This window comes from Rhineura floridana, chromosome 4 (genome assembly GCF_030035675.1).
Source record: "Rhineura floridana isolate rRhiFlo1 chromosome 4, rRhiFlo1.hap2, whole genome shotgun sequence".
Taxonomy (NCBI): Eukaryota; Metazoa; Chordata; class Lepidosauria; order Squamata; family Rhineuridae; genus Rhineura; species Rhineura floridana.
In genome coordinates this window covers 19,008,525-19,021,308 of record NC_084483.1, presented here as the reverse complement: position 1 = coordinate 19,021,308, position 12,784 = coordinate 19,008,525, and positions in this window count along the sequence as shown.

The following is a 12,784-nucleotide window of genomic DNA, read 5'->3' as shown; positions in this document are numbered from 1 at the left end:
ATTTGGTGTACATTACCGAGACCTGGGTGGGTGGGCTGGGAGCAGTTGACCTAACCCAGCTTTGGTCCCCTGGATACTTGGTGCAACACCAGCACAGGCTGCAGGGATGGGGGGGAGGAGTTGCTGTGGTCTATAGAACTTCCATCTCTATCACCATGAAGCAACTCTGTCTTGGAGCTGGCTGTGAGGACCTTTACCTGGTGTCGGACCAAGAAGACAGTAAACTAGGCTTGCTGCTGGTGTACCATCCACCCTGCCTCCCAGCAGCTTCTCTGACTGAGCTGGTGGAGGCTGCCTTGGCTGTGGTATTAGAGGAGCCCAGAATGATAGTCCTGGGTGATTTCAATGTCCACCCGCTGAGACTGCCTCTAGTGTTCCAGCTCAGAACTTAATGGCCTCCATGTTGACCATGGGGTTGTCTCAAGTTGTCACTGGCCCAACATATAGGGCAGGGCACACCCTTGACTTGGTTTTTGCTCCAGATGGAGAAAGGGGTGGTCTGGAGATGGGGAGTGAATGTCACCCCATTGTCATGGTCAGACCACTTCCTAGTGAAGTTTAGACTTATGGCTCTGATCCTTCCCTGCAGGGGTGGTGGACAGATTAAGATGGTCTGACCCTGGAGACTAATGGAATCCACTGAATTCCTGAATGCCCTGGGGAGTTGCCAGTAGATAGAGCAGGTGAAGTCCTTGTCACATTGTGGAACAGCGAGGCACCTGGGGCTTTTGACACGGTTGCCCCCAAGCACCCTCTCTGGCATTGTGGAGTCCGGTTTCAAAGTTCAAGTTCAAAGTTCTAGTTTTGGTATACAAAGCCCTATACAGCTTGGGACTAGGATACCTGAAAGACCGTCTTAGCCCTTATATACCCAGCCAATCACTGCGCTCTGCAGGTGAGGGCCTCCTGCAGATACCATCTTATCCCAATCTGCATCTGTGTTGGAATTGCTTTTTAATATGTTTTTAAATCTTTTTTTAAAAAACAATGTTTTTAACCTTTTTTAAAAAGATGTCTTGAAAGCTTTTAAAAAATGTTTTTAAAGAGATTTTGTTTTAATGTAGTTTAATGTCTGTTTTTAAGATGTTTTAAAGTGTTTTTAGTGCTTTTGTTTGCTGTCCTGGGCTCCTGCTAGGAGGAAGGCAGGAAATAAATAAATAAATAAATGTAGTGGGAAGGAGCATCCACTGTCCACTGAGATGATTTATCAGTCAAGGCATACTGTCTAGGGATGATGCAGTTCTGGTTCAGACTCTGGAAAAAGACCTTCAACATTTTTCTTTTATTATTTTTGTTTTGGTCTCATGGACAAATGTTTTAGAATGACTACATTATGAAATGACCTCATCCTTGTGCAATATCAATTTTTTGCTAGGTGTATTTCCACTTGAACGCATATTGCTTGGAGTGCCATTCTTTGTGTGCTAGTGTAGCTTTGATGAAGGGGGCTTAATTTTTATCAATAAAAGGGAAGGATATGTATTACTGACAGCAATTATTGTAAAGCTATATAATTATTGATTTTGCCGACATAGCATAGTTGACAATTTGCCAGATATAATGAAGGAAAATATATTCATTAACTGAATTAATATGGAACAAACAAGTATACTTTTAAAAGAGACTAAATTCATTTTAATAGATATGTGGTAATTATCCAGAAATTATAACTGATTTCTTCACTAATAACGATTAAAATTAACTGGCAGAACTATAATGTATAACTATATTATGAGTGGTTAGAACAGTTCATACTTAAAACCTTTGTGTTTACTGTTTTTTTTGTTAGAATTGAAATCTGTTAGAATAATATCTGTATTTTCTTTTACACTATTTTTAATTTCTCCATATTGGGAAGTTGCTTTCAAATATAGACTGAAAAAACCTGCATGGAACGGATATTCAATAATTTTTTCTTAGAAAGCAGGGGGGAGTCAATTCTACTGGGATATCAGCTTAAGGCATCCTAGATATTTCAATCCTGATCCACAGACTGCTAAGCCTTCCCCTCTGGCAAAAACACAGCAACAGTAGGTCAGTAATTCCACAGCAACTCCCAGAGACAAGATAAGGAATAGGTCCTGCAGCACATGCAAACAGCGGTGAATCAAAACTGTAAGGCAAACTAGAAAGGAAGTTTCTCTTACACTGAGAAACCTTGGGACTAAATATTGGCATATACTTGAACTATGTAAAATAGTTGCCACATGAAGGAATGTTTAGTTATAGATCTTTTCTTTCATGTTGCTTTTCTTTCATGTTGTTTTTATTACATAATCAGTGAAATGTTTGTCATAACAATGGACTCTGTGTATACACGCATCTGTATATGCACACACACATGCATGTGATGTTTATTAAGTACTGCAAGGACTCCTGAGTCCACCTTGCTGAATGCAAATGTCAAGAGCGGAGCAGTAATTAATTACTGATTCACATTGTTACCATGTGCCCATAGGCGTGAATGGAAGTTTGTTTATAAGGGACAAAGTAAAAGTGTGCATTCGAGGACACTATTAGGGTGGGGCCTAAATCAGACCATATCTGCGCCATGGGGGATAATGGTAGCAACCTTGCTGACAAGGCTATTGTTTGGGTTTCAACAAGATAATGTATGTGAAACACTTTGAACACTGGAAAGCACTTTATAGATGCTTTTTATATAAGAAACGGGAGTTGGTCATGAGATGCCTGAGATGTCCTTGTGGTTTGGTTGATGGCAGTGCAATAGTTGGAGAGCAGAGCAAACTAGAAAGCATCAAGTATGAGATCACAGCAGATCCAGCAACACTGACTAAAAGGGAGAATTTTTGGATTTACTCTCTAGACACATTGACACCACATGGCCTGAACCTGGAGGACAGTACCACCACTACTTAGCTTCTGCAAATGAAGCCCCTCTGAGCATTCCATCCTCAAAGCTCTATAACTGCCACCTTGGTAACATTATTTGTATGTTAGCGGCTGATGAAGGCGGAAGCTGAAACGTTTTGTTAATACAATAAAAATCTCTGTTTGGTTAATCACAATTACGTTCATATATATATGAATATATTATTCATACAGCACCATCAGTGTTTGTGGCATTAAACAGAGTGATATAAGCAAAAACAAGGGGTTCAAATCTAATATGGGCGGTGGGGGAGACAAGAGGTGCAAAGATGATGCATCATAAATGCAGCTCTATGAATTTTCTGTTCACAGAGCCCACTTTTATCTTTGTGTGCGCATGCATGGGGAGGGGGAAGGATTCTCTTGTGTGTTATGCCAACCAATTCAGAGTCCACAAACCAAAAGGGGAAATATTAGAAGTAAGCTGTAAAATGCATGACTTGACATTCTCTTTGGGGATTTTTTTTCTTCGTATTTCAGTAAATGTCATGCCTTTATCATTTTAATATGATTGGGATCTTAATCGTGGCTTCACCTTTTGAGCTTCACCTGTGGAGTATGGCAGATGGTGTATAGTTTGTTTTAAAGTAAGTTCCTCGGGTCTCTGTTTCTTTTCTTTTCTTTGTTAAGTGCCACAAGCACTGATAGCACTGGTGCCTTCCCAATGTTTTGGCCAACAACTCCTATCAGCACCACCTCACATAGTTGTGCTGGTTGGGGCTGATGGAAGCTGTAGCCTAAACCATCTGAAGGGCCCAAGGTTGGGAATAGCTGAGCTATATAAATAATAAAACACCCATGGTTCTTTTAAATCACACTAAAACCTTTTGGTGGAATGAGTTGTAACATTATGCATTTTAAAACAACTTGGAAAGAAAGTCATCACACTAATGAGCAATCAAATATACACTTGTTTGAGAGAAAATCTGAAGTGTACTTTAAAATAAAACCTGTCTTTCTTAGAGTGACATATCTCCTTTCTGTTTTGACATTGAACTGCATTAGTGTACCCTTGTTAAACTTGTATGTCTAAATTCCATTTGTCAGACGCTATCTACATGCACTTTCACCCAGAGCTCAAGTTGCACCACTTTCCAACCACTTAACACACTTCAAGTGTTTGAGTGCTAACAAATGCTTCCTCACTTAACAGGCCTCTCTGCTATTAAACACTGCAGGGGTTTTTTTTACCTCAACATGGAAAAATATTTTAAACATTAATGGAGAAACTGAAAGGAAAACAAAAAGAAATTTCAAGTGTGCACAATTTCTTATAATTAAAATGTTTCTGTGCACGCCAGTATGTGCTCTGTTGCCACAGGTTAGGACAAGGGTGAGTAACATACACCTCCATAATAGCCAGCACTGCCTTTTTTTGGCAATCAGTGTGTTTCCTTGGCAATAGTGTTGCCTATGGCTTAAACCATTGGTTCTCAAACTTCTGCTCAGTTGGAAAGCATAATTAATACGGAATGACATAGTGGCCCACATAGAATACCGATGGAACTTACCTTAGAACATCCTGAACAACCTTTAATGTTTCAAAGGAATCTCTCAATCCTCACCTGGAATATTGCAGAATGGAAATCAAAGACTAGAGATAACTCCTTCATCAACTACCCATCTAATTTTGATATTCTGATGCTACAAGAGACCTGGGCCTTAGATGACATAGGATTAAATGGTTACACCATTCACCAGCTATATGCCTGCCCCAGCAATAAGAAGGGCAGGCCTAGGAGTGGCTTAGCTATACTGATCTCTACTAGACTTTGTGTTTCAATCACTAATCTTCCCTCCCTGGATCAACTTGCAATAGCAGTGATGGTTAAACTAAAACATGCCAATATGATACTCATAAATGTACATCTGCCCCCTCAAGGTCTCCGTTCTCAAATAAGACTGAGATGGCAAGGCTTAGAAACCTACACTGGAGATTTATTACAAACCACCTCTGACATGCAAGTGCTTATTGGGGGAGACTTCAATGCCAGACTGGGGCCAAATGATAACGACCTTCATGCGCATCATCATGTATGCCCTCCAAAAAGGCCCTCCTCTTCCTTGATAAATATATGCCAATCTAAAGACAATACTTGTAATTATGCAGGACTTCAGTTGGCTCAGATGACACAACAAATGGACCTGTGTATTCTAAACGGCAGTGTAATAGGTGACACCCCAGGAGAATTTACATTCTGGTCAGATGACAGGATGAGTGTCATCAATTATGTAATTTCCTCCCGCAACTTGCTAAATTCTGTGGTCCAACTGGAAATAGACAGTCGCCCAGACAGTGACCACCTTCCATTGGCCCTGGCTTTAAAGCCTTTAGACTGGCACATGTTCGCAGTAGCCGCCTTCCAGCCTAATATTGAGGCTAGCATTAGAACCACTAGGATTAGACGGTCCCCGAGGATCGAAAGGGCCTTTACACAGCTTCTGTGCACTGACCAACTCCACATGATCTACTGTTCGATCATCGCAACAGGCCCAAATCAGGGGATCTTATATCACTATGATATACTGGTTAAAGAGCTGAAGGACCACCTAACAGCAAAGTGCACAGGGAAACCACAAACCAACCAACTCAGATCTAGGAGCTGATTCGATCATGAGTGTATTGCTGTAAACAATGCTCTCATTATGAAATTCAGGTCATATAAGAAAAATCCCTCAGTGGTACCACTGAGAGATTTAATATCTTGTAAAAAAACAATATAAAACCTTGCTTAAGGCAAAAAAGGTGAATGCACAACGAGCAGTATGTGAACAGCTCATCTGTGCAGTTAAGTCCAATGATATGGCTTCCTTTTGGAATTTAACTGCAATTTCATCTAATTGTGGTCCATTGTCATATCCCTGCTGAGGCTTGGGAAGCCCACTTTTGTGGATTGTATACGGAGGAGGAGATACCAACCTTACAGCTGGAATGCACTCTTGGATCTCTACCCGAATGGCTCCCTGTCTCAATTTCTGAGATAACTGACCTGGTAAACCAACTAAAACCAGGCAAGGCATCAGGCTGTGATTATATCCCCCAGAGCTCATTAAAAGAAATATCGAATAGTGGGCCCCAATACTAGCCAACCTCTTTACCTATATAGACAAAAATGCTCACATTCCCCCTGACTTGGGCCTGGCTGTTATCATTCCCATTTTTAAAAAGGGAAGGAAAGTTAACCCAGCAAACTATCGTCCGATTAGTTTACTGTCTATAATCAGCAAGCTATACACTAGACATCTTTACTGGTAACTCCTAGCTTGGATGGACTACGAAAATATTCTAGCTGACCAACAGGCTGGATTTAGAGCAGCCACAATGGACCAGGCACTAATTTTGCAGCACATAGTGGAGAAATACAGCAGCAAACCCAAAACATATCTGTTTGCTGCCTTCGTTGATCTCAAATCTGCCTTTGATTCTATCTCCCGAAACAAACTCTGGCAAAAACTTGAGGCCTCCACCGTGAACCGTCGCTTGTTACTCCTCATGTATAAACTACATGAAAGCACCTCCTTAAGAATCAGATGCAATCCAGAGGGCCTCCTTTCAAGCCCTGTTCCAGCCTCTAAAGGAGTAAAGCAACGATGCATACTAGCCCCACTGCTGTTTAATTTTTATATAAACTCACTGCCTATAGCCCTTGATTGCCTAAATATACATCCTCCAAAGCTAGCCCACAGGCACCTATCAGTGCCACTGTATGCTGATGATGCAGTAATTTTGTCCCAGACACCCATAGGACTGAAGATAGCCTTGCGAGCCCTTGTGTAATACTGCCATGATGAACAGCTACAAATGAACTACCAAAAAACAAAGGTCATGGCCTTTGCTAAAAGACCGAGGATGTACAAATGGTCTATAAGTGGACACAAGATTGAACAGGTAAAGACTTTCAAGTATCTGGGTGTTGTTTTTCAGGCAAATGGCAGCCGGAAGGCCCAAGCAGAGTACGTTGCCCATTCAGCCCAAAGGAGTGCTTCTGCCATATTAAACTTTATCCGCACCAGAGGTGGCCATTATGTACCAGTGGCAATAAAGCTGTTCAAGACTAAGTCTTTAACGCAGCTTTTATATGGAGCACAACTTGGCCCCTATCCCAGTTTTACACCTCTGGAAGCAGTACAATCCAAATTCTTGAGGGCTGTCCTCCAAGTACCTCATTGTGTCCCAAATGTTGTCTTACGATTAGAGGCTGGCCTGCAAAGGTCGAAACCAGGGTTTGGCTTGCTATTTTCAAATTCTGGCTGAAACTAATCTTTTTTCCAACTGGTTTGACCCCACTAACATTACAGGATGAGTTCCAGTCATTATGGAAACAAACCTTGCCTCAAAAGCTCCAACTACATGGTCTTTCCCTGGGCATTTTCCTAAGGATATGATATGGCTTGCTCAACATTTAGGCAACGCATTGCTGATATCGAGCACCAACAAGACTTGGGCTTGTCCTCTAACTATGCCTCAATGGATAGAGTGCTACATTTCAATAAATCTGCAAATTATCTTTTTACACTCTCAGTGCAAGAACATCGCAGAGCTTTCACATTGGCACATTTTAATGTCCTTCCTTCTGCTGTCCTGGAGGTAAGATATAAAAAAAACCCCTACTACGACCATAAGTGCCCTTGTGACGCTGGAGAGGTGGAAACAGTGACCCACGTCCTCCTACACTGCCCATTCTATTCTGATCTACTAAGATCTTTAATTGTACCTCTCCTGTCAAAAACCCTAAGACGATCAGACGCATTTTATGTCCTCCTACTTCTTTCTGATCAAACACCTCCAGTGTTGCCAAATTTTGTGCTGCAGTGATCAAAATTCGCCACAAACTGACTTTAGCTACCTTGTAAATCTTGGGTTTTGTTTTTTGTTGGATTTTATAACTATGTCTTTGACAATTCTATTTTATAGTATTGTGTTTTAACAATTTTATCTGATCACCTCATGCTGGTCATTGATCGTAACAATAACGATTATTATTATAACATGGTCTTCAATAATTTCCAAATGATGCTTTGTTGAATCTCCAGGGATGAGGTAGCCATTGAGAAGTCCCATTTCTCAGTATACACTAGCTCTCATTAACTTGATATACGGACAATGCTGTTAGGAGTATGCTGTCAATGGGTTTTAGGGTGTGTGAAGAGATATAACTCTTTCAGCAGGTGTTGGGACTTGGGAACCTTTGGCTCTCTAGATGTTGCTGAACTACAACTGCCATCAACATGCTGGGGCTAATGGGAATTACAGTTCACCAACATCGGGAGGGCCAAAGGTTCCCCACACCTGTCTTAAGTTTATAGAGCAGCCTTTCCCAACTGGTGTGCCTCCAGATATTGTTGGACCACAACTCGCATCAGCCTCAGCCATTGGCAATGCTGGCTGAGGCTGATGGGAGTTGTGGTCCAACAACATCTGGAGGCACACTGGTTGGGAAAGGCTGGTATAGAGCTTAGAGTGAAGTTCTTAGGTATGCTGATCTGCTAAATATATATCAAAGAATTACCAGTCAGTTTAGTTATGTAATGTTATGGGGTCCTTTCTCTAGCAGCTTCACAATTCAGAAATGAAAAACAAAACATTAGTACACGGAAATGTTTCTTTGGTCATAAGGAAAAACCCATAGAGTCCATCTGAATACAAAATGCAGCAGTGAGACTAGACAGCTCTAATTCCTCCATGTTGTGTGCAGCGCACTGCAGTATGAAATTATGAAGCACTCCTATAATGCTGCCTTGGTTAATAACATTGGCTTCAGCAAAGAAAAAGTACTTTTCTCTGAGACGAGTTTCACAATAAGCTCAGCTACTGCTGAACCAGAGAAAAGTGTTCTACATTACAGCAACTGATCCATGACATAATGGCATTTCAGGTGCTAAGAACACTCTCAGCACTGCAGGGCATGGGAAAGGCTAAAGGTTTAAAGTACAATGGAGAAGGAATAAACCATAATCATAGTAGGGGAAAAAGACTTGAATGAAACACAGGCACCTGTGTGGAGCACTGTATTACTGACTGACACTTAACCTCGCTGTCATATACCAGAAGCATTTTTCATATGCACATTTTTGTGCCTATATATCAAATATCCTATTCCACCTTCTTTCCACCAATTTTAAAAAAGACTCACAAAAAATTAGAGTGGGTGTAGAGGAATGCTGGCTTTTTTTTTACACTACAAAAGTCACTATCCCTTGACCTACATTCTAGTGATGCTAAGGTAGCCAGGAATAAGGGTGAGATGAAACACCTCCCCAGAAAGAGCTATGGAATAAGGAAGACTAGGCTAAGTATGCTTTTCTTGCAAATGTACTTAAAAAAAAAACACCAAACCCCAACATATTGTATATATAACATGAGCACTTTTAAAATTCTAGAACAGGGATGAGGGATCCTCTGTTCCTCCAGATGTTGTTGGACTGCCATTTCCATCAGCCCCAACCAGTATGGCCAATGATCAGGAACTATGGGAGTTGTAGTCCATCAACATGAAGGGGGCCATACTGTTTCCCATCCCTGTTCTAAACCGGGGGGAAAGGTACTATATATATTCCAGCTTGAGAGGGCAAGTGGAAACATAAGTGGACTTCTGCTACTTTTCATTGAAAGTTATGCACAATAAGGAGCGTACAAGTCTCTTTTTCAGGGAAACTGCAGACTCCAGTTGTGGGGCAACAGCTGGAATGTGGAAAGCAACCCTTAATCTTTACATTAGCCCTTCTTGAATTTCTGTCCATTTAATGCACTTTTTTCACTCCAACTGTAAACTGTACATTAATAAGTAAGAATGATAATAGTAACTAATAGTAATGGTATTATTACTGGAGGTCCCAGTCTGGATCTGCATTAGATTTGAAGTTGTCTTTAAATATGGAATTTTTTAAAATTGTTTTTACTGTTGATGTGAAATCGCTCCAAGATATTTTATAAGAAGCAATTCATAAATGGAAATAAACAATAATAGTAGTAGGAATATGCCTGGTGATTGTTTAATGGTAAACAATATGTATATAGCTTCCTGTCTGGCCGTCCATGGGCCCTGATGAACCATTTTATGCATTTTATGGATCTGATGTATATTATGTATTAGGTATTTTATCTTGGGATTTTAATATGTGTGTTGGTGTTGTAACTGTGATGCGACAGCCTATGGCCATGCAATAAAGATTTGTATCGTGTTTGTTTAATAGTAGTAGTAATAGATAAGAATGACAATTCAACTGTACACTTGGGGGGGAGTTGTACATGTATAGGATTTCTATGCAATGAGCCACCCACCTGTTCTAATTGAAAAAAGGAACGGGGAAGTGATCTACACTACTTTTCCAGATGCCTAGAACCGACCCACACACACACACAAAATGTCAGATCAGCATTATACTGACAGGAAATACCCAATACATGTACCCTTATCAAAGTATTTGGCAGCTGTGTCACATCACATTGCTTACATTACATTGCTTACACTGTTTATTTTGGGTCATGGGTCCCTCATTTTACAAGAAACACAACACTTATTTTTGACAAGATAATAATTATTTAGTAAAATGGTTACTATTCACTTCCAAGCAGCTCTAGCAGAAATAAACTCAGCAGCAGCAGTGAAATGATGATAAAGCAGGGCTGCCATAAATTCACTACATTTCATACCCCATGGCATGGCTAGTTATTTTACTCACAGAGGTTCAATATTTTTTAACATTATAGTTTGCTATCATTCTCCATTTAAAATGACTAGTAAAATTGAAAAATGCTATCACTCAAGTGGCAGGTCTCAATCATAAAAAAGGGTAATTCAGAATTCACAGAAGTAATGAACAAAGAGAATGAGCACTTATTATTTATGTCCCAAGTCTCTAGACATATAAAGACAGGAACTTGAAAGAGACTAGTGAGACTCCGGAGTAAAGAATACTGCCAGTTATTACACATACTAGCCAAGTCAGAGACTAATAGAAATTGAGGTTACCAAATTAATAAAAGGCAGAGAATTAGACTGCTGAATTGCTAATGAAGCCCACATTTATTCACTAAATTATTTGTGACCCATGGTCATGGAGGCATCCAAGAGTTCTTTCTACTAGGGCTGAGATGAATTATCACCTCTGAAAAGTCTTAAGGGAGAAAATATGGGTTTGGAAGTTGAAAAATGACTCCTAACATGCCCTTTTTTTGCTGTCGTTCCCCTTCCCCCGACTTTTTGTAATCATGGCAATCCCCATCTCTGCACTTCCTTGGTTACAATTTTATCTTCTCGCACACTTAATGATTCTAAGCCCCAGGGATCGGATAGTGAGCGAGATGACATCACATCACTATGTACAGATTAGTCATGTAGTACTGTGAAGAGCAGGAGCTTCTTATAGTTGCCTAGGCAACTGGTTGATGATCCCTTTCTTCTGACCCTATAATGGTGGGCAAGGAAACCACTGCAGTGCTAAGGAACAAATTCCCCAGGCAATATGGGGATGCATTCCTTCTTCCACCGCTGTGATTGTTTCACTGCATCTGGTTTCATTGCATAATCCAGGTTGGATTACTGTAATACACCCTATGTGGGCTGCCCTTGAGGTAGGTCTGGAGGCTGCAGCTGGTGCAAAATGTAGTGGCATGACTGCTCACTGGGTCAGGGTATTGCCAACATGTTACCCGGCTGCTGAAAGAATTGCACTGGCTGCCTATTAGGTATCGGAGCAAGTTCAAGGTTCTGGTTTTGGTGTAGAAAGTACTACACATCGTGGGACCAGGACACCGGAAAGATTGTCTTACCCCTTATATACCCAGTTGATCACTGCGCTCTGCAGGTGAGGGCCTCTTGCAGATATCATCTTATCAGGAGGTCCATTCCGCACAACATAGGAAGCAGACCTTTAGTGTAGTGGCACCTACTCTTTGGAATTCCCTCCCTTTAAATATAAGGCAGGCTGTTAAATTTTTGGCACCTGCGAAAGACCTTCCTCTTTTAACAAGCTTTTTAAGTAGAGACCTTATCCCAGTCTGTGTTTGTATTTTTAAATGGTTTTTAAAGCTTTTTTAAAAAGATGTTTTTAAATATGTTTTGTTTTAATATGTTTTTGAAAATGTTTTGTTTTAATATGTATTAACGTCTTTTGTTTTTAAGATGTTTTAGAGTGATTTTAGTGTTTTTGTTTGCTGCCCTGGACTCCTTCTGAAGGAAGGATGGGATATACATTTAATAAATAAACAAACAAAAAGAAACAAAATGTCAGAAGACAGCACCAATCAGTTGTCAAGGTAATACATAGGTGCAATCTCTGCCTCTTGTACAATGGACAAATACTTTTTACTGGTTCACATGTTCCATTGAAGCATTGCCAACAGGAGGTCAGCATTCAAAGCCATTAAGCAGGGCTACAAAGTCAGAAGGGCCATTTTAGGTCAGCCCTACTTTCCATCCAGCTACACACAGCTGTTTCCTTTTCCCACACAGATGCATCACAGGCAGACATGTTTTACTTCAGAGTTTCCACAAGGAAGGAGGGATTTTCTTCCCACCCTTCCCACTGTTGTTTTTTTCTTTAAAGATAGAAAAATTGTGGGCATTGCTCCTTATCACAAACTTTGATGCCCTGGTCAAAGAAAACACAATGCCACATGAAAAGTGTCTGTTGCCTTGAACCACGTGGAGCTAAGCCAGCCTTTTGATCTGTAAGCAGCGTGGCAGAACTAGGGATATCCAAAAAAAATGGACTCTTTTGCAAGTTTTACTAGTTAAACCATCAATCTACATTAGAATGGATTGGCATTTTTAATATTTTTGAATAAGCCTCAGCAATAAAATAAAATGGAAATGTTGTTGCAGAATCAGCCCAAGAGACTCCAACTAAGAAATTATTCACAGAATCACTTGGGGCATTTGCTTTAATT